This window comes from Loxodonta africana, chromosome 19 (genome assembly GCF_030014295.1).
Source record: "Loxodonta africana isolate mLoxAfr1 chromosome 19, mLoxAfr1.hap2, whole genome shotgun sequence".
Taxonomy (NCBI): Eukaryota; Metazoa; Chordata; class Mammalia; order Proboscidea; family Elephantidae; genus Loxodonta; species Loxodonta africana.
The window spans coordinates 73,287,001-73,302,686 of record NC_087360.1 but is presented as its reverse complement, the minus strand read 5'-3'; positions in this window follow the sequence as shown (position 1 = coordinate 73,302,686).

The following is a 15,686-nucleotide window of genomic DNA, read 5'->3' as shown; positions in this document are numbered from 1 at the left end:
GTAATTTTTATATTTCATCTGTGTTATTTCACTTTGCCACTTCCTTTTGCCTTATTTTTGAAGGTACTCAAGTTAAATGTCCAGTTGGCTTATTTTCAATTGTCATATTTTAGTAACAGAAACAAGTCTATAATTTTTCTCAGAGCATAGCTACAGATATAGATACATTTTTTAAATCTGGATTCTATACAGTACCTTATATTTTTATTGAGAATAATTGTCAAAGCAAAGTAACAAAAGTAATAATGCAATAATAATATTTTATATTGAGTTATTTTTAAAGAAAAAGATGGTATGCAAATATAAATTTGTTAATATCAGTTATGGTTTGAAACACAAGTAAAAAAGATAACTACTTTTGGAAAATTTTACCATATTTTTAAGTTCATAAAAATATAGTACAGTCCTAAAACAATTGACTAGTAAAAAAAAAAAAAAAAAAAGGTACATTAGCAATCATTCAGTTAGTCACTCTTATACCTTATTAGAGTCCCCCTACCCCCCAAAAAGAAATCAAACCCATTGCTGTTGAGTTGATTCCAACTCTAGTGACCCTATAGGACAGAGTAGAACTGCCTCATAGGGTTTCCAAGGAGCGACTGGTGAATTCAAACTGCCAGCCTTTTGGTTAGGAGCCAAGCTCTCAACCACTTCACCACCCTGGGTGGTGCAAACTGTTAACACACTCAGCTGCCAACTGAAAGGCTGGAGGATCAAAAGGTTGGAATTTCAAATCCACGCAGAGGTGACTTGAAAGGAAGGGTGGCGATCTGCATCTGAAAAATCAGTTATTGGAAACCCTGTGGAACCCAGTTCTACTCTGACAGACGTAGGATCACTGTGAGTTGGAGCTGACTCAGCCTGACACACGTAGGATCACTGTGAGTTGGAGCAGACTCAGCCTGACACACGCAGGATCACTGTGAGCTGGAGCTGACTCAGCCTGACACACGCAGGATCACTGTGAGCTGGAGCTGACTCAGCCTGACACACGCAGGATCACTGTGAGCTGAAGCTGACTCAGCCTGACACACGCAGGATCACTGTGAGCTGGAGCTGACTCAGCCTGACACACGCAGGATCACTGTGAGTTGGAGCTGACTCAGCGACGACAGGCTACTGGTTTATATCTTATTTAGCTAAGGTATTATCTCTTCAAACAAAACATTTGTTGGATACATAAACGTTAAAAATGACAAACGCAGAACTCCTCTGGCTCAGACAGAGATGGGCGGAGTCTCAGGTGTGGCATCCTTCCCCTCAGCATGGCCAGCACCGGGTGCCACTCAAAGGTTCCCATTAGCAGAGTACACCTATTTACAACAGGGAGCTGAATCACCTAAAACCAAAACAAACAAAAAAACTCGTCACTGTTGAGTCGATTCCAACTCCTAGCGACTATATAGGACAGTGTAGGACTGCCCCATAGAGTTTCCAAGGAGTGCCTGGTGGATTTGAACTGCCGACCTCTTGGTTAGCAGCCTTAGCCCTTAACCACTGCACCACCGGGGCTTCTGAATCAACTAAAGGATGGGGAAATGTTCAATTTCATTTCCTTTTTTATACTCCCGTCAACTTTTTTTTAATTTGACATTTTAACAGTTCTAATTATACTTAAAAATCTGAAATAAAAATCCAAAAACTCTAGAAAATGTGCCTTATTGAATGAGAAAATTGAGGCTTGATGGAGCTCATTTAGACAATGCTCAGATCACTGTTAGTGGTAGAGTAAAATTAAATGCATCTTTTCTTTTTCTGTGTAAACTTCTTAAATCCTAATAATTTATGCAAGTCTGCATTCCCAAGACAGCTAACTTTAGTTGTCTGGTGACTGTCTTAATCTATGTGTGATATAATTTCAAATATTCATGTAGACATTCAAATTAAAAATAGATCAGTATGTGTCTATGAAAGATTATTTTTTCTCAGTCCTGTGTAATTATGAAATGTATTTTGAATGAGGATATTCAAGAGAGCAAGATGCTGACTTTCAATCAATGCATTGTCATTAAATATATACACATTTCACATAGCATGGTATCATCCTCTACAGCCTGAGCAGCATAATAGCTCCCAGAACCTCTCAATGTGGTGCACAGGGCAATCCCATCCAAGCTTTTCCTCCATGCTACACACACACACACACACACACACACACACACACTCCAATGTAGAACGATGTCATCGTTATCCTATTGTAGATATGTAAAATATAAGTTGTTTATTTTTATTTAGCTCAAAGTAGTAAAATATCTAATGTTGCCAATATTCTTGGAAGTACAGCCCCAAAATGGGACGGTGTTTTAGACAAATTTTAACGTGATATTAAAACTCATTCAAGTGGCCAAAATGAGCAGTCTCAACAAAGATTTGAGAATTAATTGTTACAATTGTTGTAAGAAATGAGAGAGACAAAGTAGATGCCCCAGTCATTTCTTAGGTCATTCATCTAGCTCAGGGTATAGCCTTTTGACGTAGAGAAAGGAAAAAGGTGAGTTTTCCTTGTCCTTGTTGGACTTTTTATGAAGACCAAGATGGCATCGTTATTCCAAGATGCCATCGTTATCTCAAAATCTCCTTCAAACAACTGAACATTGAAAAAAAAAGAAGAGAGCATGTGTAGGTCACAAGAATTTGAAGTTCAGTGTTCTAGAAACATTGGTCTGATCTGCACCCCTCCCCCACACTGAGTACATGGGCGAACATCGCTACACCGTAGACAGACAAACCCATTGCCGTCAGGTACATCACTACACCGTAGACAGACAAACCCATTGCCGTCAGGTACATCACTACACCGTAGACAGACAAACCCATTGCCGTCAGGTACATCACTACACCGTAGACAGACAAACCCATTGCCGTCAGGTACATCACTGCACCGTAGACAGACAAACCCATTGCCGTCAGGTACATCACTACACCGTAGACAGACAAACCCATTGCCGTCAGGTACATCACTGCACCGTAGACAGACAAACCCATTGCCGTCAGGTACATCACTGCACCGTAGACAGACAAACCCATTGCCGTCAGGTACATCACTGCACCGTAGACAGACAAACCCATTGCCGTCAGGTACATCACTGCACCGTAGACAGACAAACCCATTGCCGTCAGGTACATCACTGCACCGTAGACAGACAAACCCATTGCCGTCAGGTACATCACTGCACCGTAGACAGACAAACCCATTGCCGTCAGGTACATCACTGCACCGTAGACAGACAAACCCATTGCCGTCAGGTACATCACTGCACCGTAGACAGACAAACCCATTGCCGTCAGGTACATCACTGCACCGTAGACAGACAAACCCATTGCCGTCAGGTACATCACTGCACCGTAGACAGACAAACCCATTGCCGTCAGGTACATCACTGCACCGTAGACAGACAAACCCATTGCCGTCAGGTGGATTCTGACTCCTATGCAGCACTGTAGAACAGTCTAATGATCTAAAACAATAACCTCTCTGAAGATTTATATTACCAAGACATTGGATATGACAAAAGTATTTCATAAGAATTTCTTGCACTTCAACTTCTGAGCACAACCATGGTTTGTGTGAAGCGTTACATGTGATCATTTTTAGTGTTGTAAAGCCGGAAGAAGCCTGGATGTTCCTCGGAAAATTCATAAAGCAAGTAAACTGTCATTTGAATAATTCTCATATCTTTCCCAATGAGCATCCCCTTTGTCCTTCTGCCCCCTTTCTAAGTTCACAAGCTTTCGTTCAAACACAAGTACTCCTGAAAATCTCAGCACTCCGTCTCTGCTAATCTGGTAAGGAGTTAAAATGTTATCATTTCCGTAAAGCTATCAATTACATCTAAGAAAGAACTCTGGGACTCTGATTATTAAAATGCTGAAACAGAGTTGGGAAAGTTCCCTCAGAACCTCTGTGGCAGAATGTCGGTCAACAGATGCTGAAGGTTGTTTCTCCACAGTGTTGTGAGCCAGCATCTCTTTCCTTAAACTCTCTCCAAGCCCACCTTCCTCTTAGGTCCAGAGGACAAGGTGGTGAAATAGCATGACACATCTGAGAGGTTCGTAACACCTCTGCTCTGCAAAGAACAACCCAGTAATTTACTATAAAATGTGATGCTATTAGAGTCAATTCATTTAGCATGTTAATTCTTTCCGTATGATTTGTAACATTTTCATTTTGAACGGAGCATTTAATGGAGTACATCAAAATTTATTTAATTCAGGAAATGAATAAACTCATATGTTTCTAGAAGACACATGCATATTGTTGTTAGGTGCCTGTGTGTCAGCTCCGACTCGTGACAACCTTGTGTATAACTGAATGAAACGTTGCCCTGTTTGAGTCCGTTGTTTGGCCCATTGTGTCAGTCCATCTCATTGAGGGCTTGCCTTGTTTTCACTAACCCTCTGCTTTACCAAATATGATGTCTTTTTCTAGCAGTTGGCCTTTCTGATGGCATGTCCAAAGTAAGGCAGCGAAAGCCTCATCATCCTCACTTCTAAGGAGCATACTGGTTGTATTTCTTCGAAGACCAATTTGTTCATTCTTTTGGCAGTTCTCAGTATGTTAAGTACTTTTTGTGAACACCATTAATTCAGACTCATCAGTTCTTTTTCATTGCGCAGCTTTTGCACGATTGCGTGTATAAAAGGACCCACCCACTGCCGTCGAGTTGATGATAAAAGGAAGAGACTTCTTAATACCTCATTTTTTTCTAGATAATTTTTGTGGCACAGTGGTTAAGAGCTCAGCTGCTAACCAAAAGGTCGGCAGTTCGAATCCACCAGCTGCTCCTTGGAAACCCTATGGGGCAATTCTAGTCTGTCTGTAGAGTTGCTCTGAGTTGGAATCGACTTGACGAAAACGGGTTTGTTTTGCTTTGGTTTGGTTTTTTGGTCATATTTAGAAATTAAGATGCCGGTGAGCCAAGGTACAATCATTGTACGTTTCTCACAAGATTGAGTGAAGGCATTTTATTTAGGTTGATTAAACATTTCTGAGTTTACAGGAAACAAAAATGTGCTGTTCTATTTAAAAATCTTAAAGATATTGTAATACGATAAACCACAGGCAATTTTTGGCACTGTGTTATGGACACATATTTTCACCATGAGCAAGCTTTCCCTTCTTGAGAGTATGTTTATGTGCACGTATGTCTCTCTAGTAGTTACCAGCCTGTCTTTCACGCAAGTTTCTTTAAACAGAATCAAAGCTGTTCAACAAATTCAGTGTATGCTTCTTGTTTTTTTTTTTTTTTTCCGAATTGCTTCTTTAATGATGGTAAAGTATCTTTGAAGACCTCAAGATCAAAGATATATTTTAACATTCGTTGGCTATTCATCTCCAGTGTATTGAAAATGCTGAAAGTAGGGAATTTTCCTGAATTCCTTTTTATCCAAAAATCCAGATACAAAAGTAACTTTGGAAATATTGAAAGATACGTCTTATTTGTGTTCACCAAAAGACCCTGCATTCACTGGTGTTGATACCGTGTCTAATATACTTTCACAAAAATGGACACATTTATAATAAAACAGTCAGGGGGATTATCACCTGACATCTGGAACACTACTGTCTTTCAAAAAGAGCATCCTTGTGATTTTTTTATTTGCCTTTTATTTTAAATGACTAAATGTTCCTGTGATTAGGGAAGAGGGCAGAGAGACCTCTGTAATTTCTTTCTTAGTGATGGTATAGTGCTGTGAAGTGTGGCAAAACAGCAATGATTACAATTTCAGAAATGATCTTAAGTCATTCCTTTCAGATTATCTAGGTGTCTGAAGAGAAAAATGACCTATCTGTTGGTCTGTGATTCAGACTATCCCATTTTTTTTTTTTTTGGCCTCAAAATAAAGATGTCTATTCAAAAATATATGAAATCTCCCAATAAGATAGCAATCAAAGACTGAGAGGCAATCAACTCTTGAATCTGAAAGGAGTGTCCCCAATTTTTCAGATTGATTGAAAGGAATGAGGAAATAAATCGTTAATTTTCTATGAAATTAAAAAATAAAAGCAATCTCAAGTTAGGTAATTGCTCCTTACTGGTTTGAAAACCTTCGGCAGCAATGTCTATATTGCAAGTATGTATTCTAAAGGTGGTCAGAATATTGATTTCAAAAGACACTGGGCCAGAGGCGTAGTGACAAGGGGCAGATGGGACACCTGCCCCCTGGCGCAAGTCCAAGGGGCGACAGATGAGGTGTGGTGTGACATTCTGAGGAGCCACAAATACGAAAGGGCTTTTTACCTTCATCGGGCACCTGCACTGGACTTAGAAGGAAAGAAAATCTAAAATGCACAGTTTAAATGGGGGTTGTAGGCACAAAGGGAAGACTTGTCAAGCGGAAGCACAGACTTGGGAAGCCCTCTCAGAATCCAGAAAAAGGAAGGCAAAGAAGTGAAAGTAATGTGAGAGAACCTTACAAAATGTGAGGCTGGAGATGGAGATAGAGCCTAGGAATTAGACTGTTTCTAAAAAATAATTCAAAGTAGTTTTCAGAAAACCAACAATTAAAGAAAAACTTTTCTAACCTAATCACAGAGCTAGAATGCCACGTTGAAAGGCCTTATATTGTTCCAGGTAAAATTAATAAAAGAGACCGGTACTTCAGAGGGTTATGAGGTTGTTGGTTTGTTTAAATCAGATAATCTTATATTTGGGTTTCCCGTCTGTTTGATTCAAGTTTTATTATCGTCATGTGGTGAGGGGATCTTCACATGAGCATTTTTTCTCACTTTCTCGGCCTGTGCTTCGTTAACACGATTCCAGCCTTCCCCTGTGCACAACAATGTAAGGGTTATGAGCACACTCCACAATCAGCCTTCAAGGTTTCCGAGAATGGGTTTCCTGTTGAATTTCTACTGCATCAGTTCTGAGTGTAACTAATCATAATATATCTTGTTTTGTAAAACATGTTTTCAAACTAGGCTGTTACCGTAGCCCACTTGAAGGTATCAATTCTGTATCAGTCAAGAGATGCTCCCTTATACTATGATAATAAACAACCCCTTCAGCTCCCAACCACAGCGACTTAAAATAACAAAGGTTTATTTCTCTTTCAAGTTACATATTGGCCTGTCTCCAGGATCTGTGCTGACAAAGCATCCACTGTCTAAAATTGGCAGGTTGTTGAGCCAGAATTGGTGAATAGAGAGCCAACATTGAAGCTTCCACCCAGAAATGACACAAACCACTTCCACTCAACATTTCACTGGCCAACACAAAACAGATGGCCACACCCAGCTTTGGGGGGCAGAGAATTGCAGTCTTACCCTGTGCACAGGAGGAGAACTAGAAATATTTGAGGGACAGAACTAATGCCTATCACCTGCCCCCAACTGAACTGATGCAGTTCAATTCTCCGATGCTCCTAGAGGTGCTGTGCTGATAAAGAAACTAGGGGGTCCAGGCATTTGGAATGAGGATGCCAGATACCCTCTCCAAACTCCTCCTCTTGGCCTGCTGCTAACAAAATTGATGATGGCTGTTATTAAAAGTTGGATTCAACTGGGACAGGGATTGGATGGGGTAAAGTGGGGAGCAGCACAGTACAGAGTCAGAAAAAATGTGAATGGCTTTGCTACCCCAGACATGATAGTGTAATCGAACGCCAGTTCTTGTTCTGTCCTAGTCCAACCAAACCAAACCTGTTGCCATTGAGTCAATTCTGACTCATAGTGACCCTATAGGACGGAGTAGAACTGCCCCATAGAGTTTCCAAGGAGCGCCTGGTGGTTTTGAACTGCCAACCCTTTGGTTAGCAGCCGTAGCACTTAACCACTATGCCACCAGAGTTTCCTCTGTCCTATTAGTGGATCAAAATAAGATGGATGTCATGCCACCAGTTGCAAGGGAAACAAAGTGGAAGTTTGTTGTTTGTGCAAACAAGGAGCAATGTGGGGCCTCATGTTATGTTCTCCAGTTTCCAGAGGGTAGGGGTTGGCACCTGAAGTCTGAAACTTGGATCTCTTCCTACCCATATTTGGAGATCCAGGTTCTGAGTCATATTGCAAAGGAAGGGACTGCTAGCTTTTCAAATGGGCTTGGGCACTGTGGTATGCTGGAAAACATCTTCCTTTCCTGTGATGGTCAGGTCTGGGGTCAAGTTCAGGGCCATGGCTCCTCAGGACCTGCACATGCGCCAGGGTCCTGTGTGTGTGCAGGATTCTGGAACCAAAATTCAAGGCAAGGTTGGTTGGGGGGTGGAGGAGCTGGGGAAGCCTCAGCGGCAGCTTCAATAGCTTATCCACATATTGAAGCTAAATTCCCTAATCAGAAAAAAAAAAAAAAAAAAAGCTTGGTGGAAAAAAGAGGGGAAGGAGGTTGAGAAGCCATGAGGGTATAACCCTATTTCAAGAGTGACTAAATAAGATTTCTGAAATTAATTACAAGCAACAGATTCAAGTGGAATAGTTGAGAAGCTAACGTGACCAAACCTGGTTAACATCAATTAAGCATTGCTTGGCTACTAAAAAAATTCTAAGGCTCACAAAAGTACACCAAAAAGAAGTGGTTGGCTCAGGCAGTAGTGCCCTCTGCTGAACACTGCTCTTAGGGGTAGGGCTCAGGTTTCTGCGTGAGAGGCATCCGCTCAGTAGGAAGAATCTTAGGCAGCCAGAATGGCTAATCAAGGCTTACACCATAGTTTCAACAAATATCCCCCCAGTTAACAAAATCCACTCTAGATAAAGTACAAAACAACAACAACAAAAAAGTATTCAGAAAAATAACGAGAGAGAAACATATAGTTTCATGTTTATTAGATTTTAAGTGGACAAAAGCATTAAAGCAAAAAAAAAAAAAAAAGGTTATATAGTACATTAAAAGATAGATAGGTTTGGCCAAAAATGAGAGAAAGATAACAATAAAAGTGAAAAAAAAATTTGAGTGAAAAAAAAATACAAAGTTTATATCATTGATGCATGAGAAATTCTTGCAGCTCAATAAAAAGTCATAAATATCCCAGTAGAAAAAAATAGGAGGAGGAAGCAAAATACGTAAACAGTTTCCGAGAGACATTCCGAAAGTCAGTAAATATAAGCCGTCTGCCCCCACAAAACTGCTCTTTTTCATCCTACGTGCTGGTTCCCTTTTCGCTGTTTGACTTCTAAATGCTGCCTTGCTCAGGGGCCCTGTTCTTGGCTTCTTGGTCAACAGCTCTTCTGTAGGTAACGTGCCCAATTCCAAGGCCTTCAACCCCATATATCAGTGAGGCCCTCTGTCCGTATCTGATCTCTACCCCTAAACTGAAGATATTAATATCCAATAACTGATTTTAAATCTGCACAAAAATACCTAGAAAGTACACTAACTTGTTAGTTGCTACAGAGCTGGCTCAGAGTCGTGGCATCCTCATGCATAACAGAGCTAAACCTTGCCCAGTCCTGCACCATCCTCATGATTTTGGTGTGTCTGAGTCCAGTGTAGTGGCCATGTGTCAGTCCATCTCACTGAGGTTTCCCTTCCTTCTCACTGGCACTTTATCAAACGTGATGGCCTTTTCTAGCAAGTGGTCTTTCCTCATGAAGTGTCGAAAATAAGCAAGATAGAATCTCACTCCTTGCTTCTAAGGAGCATTCTGGTTGTATTCCTTTTAAGACTGATTTGTTTGTTCTTTTGGCAATCCGTGGTATATTTAGTATTCTTCATCAACACAATTTGAATGCATCAATTCTTCTGTCTTCCTCTTCTGTTGTCCAGCATTCACATGCCTGTGAGGCAAATGAAAAGACCGTGGCTTGGATCTGGCACATCTTAGTCCTCAAAGTGACATCTCTGCTTTTTAAAACTTTAAAGAAGTCTTCTGCAACACATTTGCCCAATGCAGTACGTCATTTGATTTCTTGACTGCTGTTTCCATGGGCGTCGATTGTGGATCCAAGTAGAATAAAATCCTTGACAACTTCAATTTCTTCTTCATTTAATATGTTGTTTATTGGTCCAACATTAAATTTATGGATAACAACAGAACCCACTAAACTTAACTGGGTCAAAGCAGAACTTTGTATTTCTCTCACCACTTCATAAATCTACTCCGTCCTTAGTTTTCTCCATATCAGTGTATATCACCATCATCTACTCCACGTTGTCCAAGTCGAACTCTATTTATCACATTGTATTTACTTTGCTGCAAATGTATGTAGTAAATATATCAGCATGTTTGATCAGCTCTACTTCCAAAATATATCCCAGATCTCTCCACTTCTCTCTAACTTTACCGTTACCATCCAAGTCCAAGCTACCATCGTCTTTAGCTTAGACTCCAGCAGGAACCTCCTAATAACTCTCTCCCTCTCTCCTTGCAATAGAGCAATGAGAGCCATCTGTTAAAAACATCTATGAGATTATTTCACTTCCCTTTTTAGTGTCTTCCTAGGACTAGTTATCACACTTTGAACAAAAACCAAATCCTAATAAACCTTACATGATATGATTCCTTCCTTTTTCTCTAACCTCATCTCATATAAATATTCCTTCATTATACTCCACCCACACCAACCTCAGAATCTCTTGAAGATACAAATTTTATTTCTGCCTGGGGGATATATAATGAGAACAATATTGTCAATATTGGTGAAACATTCAAAAGTGTAAAACATTTTTATTTGACTTTTTTTTTCCTGGGGAATATCTGCTTTGGAAAAAAAATCATAAACAGATTTATATTTATGTGTAAGTACTGAAAGCAGAATTTTTTTTTTATTATACTGATACAATGGAAAGAAACTAAGTATTTTGTGAAAGGCAGAGGAATAAAAACTTGGGGCAAGCGTATTTAAAGAATGGAACAGTTTGCATGAACCCAAGGTTAATGCAATGTTGAAAGGGAAAATAAGTATAAATTAGAAGTTATTCGATACAGTTCTTTATTGCAAATAACAAATCACTCTGGCTATTTTTATTAGGAAAATTATATTAAAGAATATTTTAAAGCTCACAGAATCTTTTAGAAGGTCAGAGAGCAAAATTCTGAAACTAAGCAGCTAAAAACTTTGCCTAACCACACCACGAGGGCTTTTCTAGCAAAAGGCCACAGCCACCTCTACCCTGCACCGACGATGCTCAGGACTAGATACCCCCCATTGCCCCCACCACTAGCTACGCCCACCACCATGCTATTGACTTCTGAACCCAAGTCTCCTGCTGTGACTTCCTCCCTCGGAACCTAGGTGATATGTTTGTGCCGTAGCTGCAAAAGAGAGTTGGTGTGCGTTTTCTGACTTCTGTCTTGGAAAGGTAGAACTCATCATGAAAGAAATTACTAGAATGTAAATAAATAAATAATATTTTTTTTTTTTAGGGAAGGTATTCAAAGATGTTGACAGGCCACAAACTTCCTTGACACTGTATATGCAGGTTGAAGTCAATATAGAAAACGTTGTTGTTAAGTGCCGTCAAGTCAGTTCCAACTCTTAGAGACCCTGTGTACAACAGAAGGGAATGCTCCCCGGACCTGTGCCGTCCTCACAGTCTTGTTATGTTGGAGCCCATTGTTGCAGCCCCTGTGTCAATCCATCTCATTGAGGGTTTTCCTCTTTTTCACTGACAGTCTACTTTACCAAGCATGGTGTCCTTCCTCAGGGGCTGGTCCCTCCTGATAACATGTCCAAAGTATGTGAGACTAGGTTTTGACATCCTTGCTTCTAAGGAGCATTCTGGCTGTTTCTTAAGGTGTAATAAACGTAAATAAGATATATCTTTCAATATCTCAAAAGTTACATTTGTATTTGGAAATTTGAAATAGAAATAAGAGCTATATTCAGAGTGCTGGTGTATACTTTTAGAATTTAGATTACAATGCATGCAGTCCTTTTATCCTTATTTTTAACTATGTCCCTTTTATCAGTCATATTTTATTTAAGATTCTTTAAAATTGAAAAAAATATTTACGTAACATCAGGTAGAAACAAAGATGACTGATACCACTGGTACATTGAAAGCTCCTAAAATCTACAAGGAAAAAAAAGGGAACATTCCATACAGTTATTGGAAAATAGGATGACAAGAACAAACCAAAAAACAAGAAACCTGCAATAGCTAATTAGCATTAAAAAATCCTCAAGCTCACTAAAATAAGTGCAAATTAAATAAAATTATGCATTATCTAGTATCTGAGCTTCTGATATATCCTGCAGGGCAAAAATCGGTGCAACACAAGTCCAAGTCCAAGTGAACCTAAAGGTCACATTCCGAGAGCACTTGCTGGCCGACAAAGTGCATCTCCCAAAGATGTCAGAAACCTCTATAAAAATCTTCACAGAAGAAATGGAGAATCACTTTCTCTTCTAAGAGGGAATTTCACATTTTGGTTCTTGCCAAACATTCTTTCTTGGAAAGATTTGGTTAATTGTGTGTTTTTGTTATTCAGTGAGCATTTTCTGTGATTTTGCAAAATGCAAAAATCTCCTTTCTATCATAACTTCAAATAAACATGCATGAGCATGTCTGGGATAAGAACAGCTAAGTTTCATAAATTGACAACAGGCTGTTGTTTAGACAGATGAGGGAGAGCCTAATGAAGAATATGGATCATGTGGGTAAAACACAAAGAAAAACTTGGCAGGAACTGGCTTTGGTATTTAACTTCTCACTGTGCACTAGCAGCCCGTAATTGTTATCAGATTCTGTTTTATGTTGAGTGGATATGGTCCAGAGCTGTGAAAAATATCTTCTCTTATAGGAATGTGAGGGCAATGTGACTCCATCTGTCACCTGTTAACTGCCCTGTGGAAATCTAGCTGGTTAGGCAGGTGACCCTCTCCTCACTTATCCCAAAACTATGTACCCAGTCACAAAGCAAATGAACTTCCCTAATGTGGCGCAGTGGGTAAGAGCTATGGCTGCTAACCAAAAGGTCAGTGGTTTGAATCCACCAGCCACTCCTTGGAAACCCTGTGGGGCAGTTCTTCTCTGTCCTATTAGGAAGCTATTGGTCAGAATAGACTTGACAGCAAAAGGTTTGTTTTTGTTTGTCTGTTTTAATCTAAAGCAAAAGAGTGGTCGTGACCTCTCCCAGCCCATGTACTTCACCTCATCTAACAACAGTCTCTTAACCATGTACCCCAAGTCGATATATCTGGTCTAACAACGGTCTTTTAACCATGCACCTCAAGTCGATGTATCTGGTCTGGGAAAACAGCTGCTGAGGTAGTCAAGCCGCCATAATTTCTGAATCAACTTACAGTAAGCCAAAAATTCAAGGTAAATGGTACCGAGATTTGTATTTAAACTTTTGTTTCATATGTTTTTCTGTCATTTTTATGGATAACACTTTAATTTTATTTCCACTAAAATTGGAATTTTACAATATACTATACCCCTGGGCCTATATATACATACATGTATATGTATGTGTATGTATATGTATAAAAAAGGAAAATAAGAAAAGCGAACCCATTGCTGTCGAGTGGATTCCGACTCATAGCTATCCTCCAGGACAGAGAACTGCCCCCACAGGGTTCCAAAGGAAGTGGCTGGTGTATTAGACCAGCTGACCTTTTGGTCAGCATTGCGCTGCCATTGCACCACCAAGGTTCTAGATATCCTGCACGAAACTCAAAATAATGAGTTTTTCTCCTCATTCTCTTCCCTGAATCTTCTCTCTCAGGTTATCGACCCAGGAGCCTAATGCATTTTGTCCATTCTGTTACCCTCAATCTCTTTCCATTTTTCTTCTATTTTTACCTAATTTCAGGCCCTCAAAACTCATCAGTTGAGCTAGGACAGTGAACACTGGTAAACTGTACTTGTAATTGGCGGAAGTGGGATTTGAACCAAAAACTGCCTGCCTTTGAAAACCTGTGTTCTCAACTCCTGTTGAATCTACATAATAAAGGTCAAGGATAGGAGTGATATTATCAAAGCAGTGTTTTAGAAGATTAATCTGGAATTACTATAGGATATGGGGCCCTTTTTTTATGGGGCCCTGATGGTGCAGTGGGTAAGAGCTACAGCTGCTAACCAAAAGGTCGGCAGTTTGAATCCACCGGCTGCTCCTTGGAAACCCTATGGGGCAGTTCTCCTCTGTCCTATAGGGTCCTATGAGTCAGAATCGGCTTGACCGTAACGGGTTTGGTTCTTTAAGTATAGGATGTACTGGAATCAGAGCATACTGCAGTCAGGGAGAGAGTGAGGAAGTTTTTACGGTAATCAGGGCATAAACTGAGAAAGTTTCAGTGGGGAAACTTAAGGAAAAGGATGAGTCTGAGAGTAAATTACTGACAGAAATTTGAAGGATTGGCTAGCATGTTGTTTTAGATTCCTAAACGTCACAGCCTTCAAAACCCTACTCTGCACACATGAGCTTGCTCTGAGTCGGCATCAGCTCAATGGCACCTAATAACAACATTAGCAAGTGTTCTATTCCTATGTCAACACATAATAAAAGCCTTAGTCTCGCCTTCTCAGGTAAGTCAGACTCAACAAAGGCCCAGCACTGGAGTTACTCAGGTAAGTCAGACTTCCTCAACAAAGGCCCAGCACTGGAGTTACTCAGGTAAGTCAGACTTCCTCAACAAAGGCCCAGCACTGGAGGTACTCAGGTAAGTCAGACTCACTAAACAAAGGCCCAGCACTGGAGTTACTCAGGTAAGTCAGACTCAACAAAGGCCCAGCGCTGGAGTTACTCAGGTAAGTCAGACTCACTAAACAAAGGCCCAGCACTGGAATTACTCAGGTAAGTCAGACTTCCTCAACAAAGGCCCAGCACTGGAGTTACCAACGTTGTCCAATTTTAAATGTAAAATATATGTCACATCACCTGACAAAAGAAAACTCTATTTGTATTTTTTAAAGGTTTAGCTTTATGTTTGAAAAATATACCAGTGCTTTGGATACTATAAAGCTCTTCCAACAAAAAGAGAATCCTGCATGTCTCTTCCACATTTATCATTTTGTTCAACAGAGGTTTGTTTGGAAAATGTCTGTGATATCCAAAAACAAAGCTCCAGATGGAGGAGGTGAAAACAGACATCTGTTCCAGCTGTTCTTAATCTCTCTCTTTTTGGCTGTGGTTGAAATGAAAGCACACCCTTTCAAAGACAGAATCGTCACTCACTTCAAATGTGAGGGAGGCGTATGGCGGCCACTCACAGTAAAAGCTGCATCTGGTGCTCGCTTGTGGTGCCCTTGTGCCTGCACGCGCGGGGGGTGTCAACAGTTTCCTCCAGCAGAGCTCCTTCCGTGGGCAGGATGGTTACCTCCAGGTATGTCCACCTCCTTATTGACCATGCGCTGCATAGAATCCTATTCCGGAAAAATTCTGCCATGTATTATTATATCCCGAAACTGAAGTGTGTGGATATTACTTAGTTTCGGTAGATTCCTGGTACCTTAGAGTGCTCTGAACCAGGTGAGGAAGCTGATTTGAACACTATCTGCTGCTTCCCTTCTGGTGATGGAAATTTTCCATATCTTGACTGCATCAGCATATCCAGCCTGGTTGTGATACTGATAGTTTTGCAAGATGTTACCATTGAGGGAAACTAGGTAAAGGACACATGGACTCTTCCTGTATTATTTATCACAATTGCCCATGAATTGCAATTATCTCAAAATCAAAAAAATTAAATTAAAAAAAAAAAAACTTTACCCAAAACTGTGTTGTTATGTTCTCTCCCAAGAGAAAAAAGCTTATTTTATCTTTCGTACCTGCTGATAGCATTCGTGTACAGTCAGCCCTCCATATCCACG